Source organism: Belonocnema kinseyi, chromosome 1 (genome assembly GCF_010883055.1).
Source record: "Belonocnema kinseyi isolate 2016_QV_RU_SX_M_011 chromosome 1, B_treatae_v1, whole genome shotgun sequence".
In the NCBI taxonomy this organism is placed as follows: Eukaryota; Metazoa; Arthropoda; class Insecta; order Hymenoptera; family Cynipidae; genus Belonocnema; species Belonocnema kinseyi.
Genome location: NC_046657.1, coordinates 74,309,500 through 74,310,542, shown reverse-complemented (window position 1 = coordinate 74,310,542; position 1,043 = coordinate 74,309,500).

Sequence of the window (1,043 nt, the reverse complement as noted above, 5' to 3'; positions counted from 1 at the left end):
GCCACGCGAGTACGGGGATCTTTGACCTTGCCAACCAATCCTTCGTAGACTTGCTCGCATGTATGGCTGCGTTGTCCTGCTGGAAAGTCAATTTTGCAGAGCTGAAACGTCCAAGGTAGGGCTTAAGATGTTCTTCTAGCACTGCCTGGTAATTTCCGCTTTTCATTTTATGAGAAATAAAAGCTAAGGCCACTATCCCGAAACCGCTGTATGCCCCCCATACCATGACGGAACCGCCTCCAAAGTTTCGGGTTGAAAAATAACGAGGCTCATGTCTCAGATCACGCCAATAATAGCGCATTCCGTCAGGACCATCTAAATTAAATTTTTTTTCGTCAAACCAGATAATCTGAAAAGCAAGTAAAAGACCCAAGCTTTAATTACATAGGCTTGAAGGAACTAATTATTTGTTATGAGAAAACATACACTGTCTAAGTATGTACCTTTGACCATTCGTGCGTCCAATGCAGCTTCTCTTCTGCAAAATTGTAGCGTGCCTGCATATGATGAGGTTTCACTTTAGGCGCTTTTTGCATTTTTTCACATACTAAATTAGGGGAATCCTTCAATACTCGATGCACTGTACTTTTGGACACTTGAGGAGCCACTCATTTTTATTCTTCTGCACTCCTTAGTTGTTTGCGAGGCGGCGGCGACTATTTTTCGTTTGTCACGAACTGAGAGCTTTGGCCGTGGTCCACGTTTCTTCTTCACTATTTGATTACTTCTATTCTTTATATACAGGTAAATAACATTTCTCGATCGGTTTATAAGCTTCGCTATTTCACGTTGTAATTTCCCACATTTTTCATATGCATCAATTGACGCCTTTTCTTCTGCAGACAATGCTTTCCCTCTTCCCATATTTGTTTTGTTACCTCGAATATTATTAACGCACAATTTAACTGGCCAAAAATGCATTCGGAAGCTTATTTATACCAGGAGTATACAGTCTGTCAAGTTAAAGCGTGGGTGGCTTTACTCGCAGTCGGTAAGGTGTATCGACATGATTTTGGTGTCAAAATATTAAGAAGAGCTCCCTC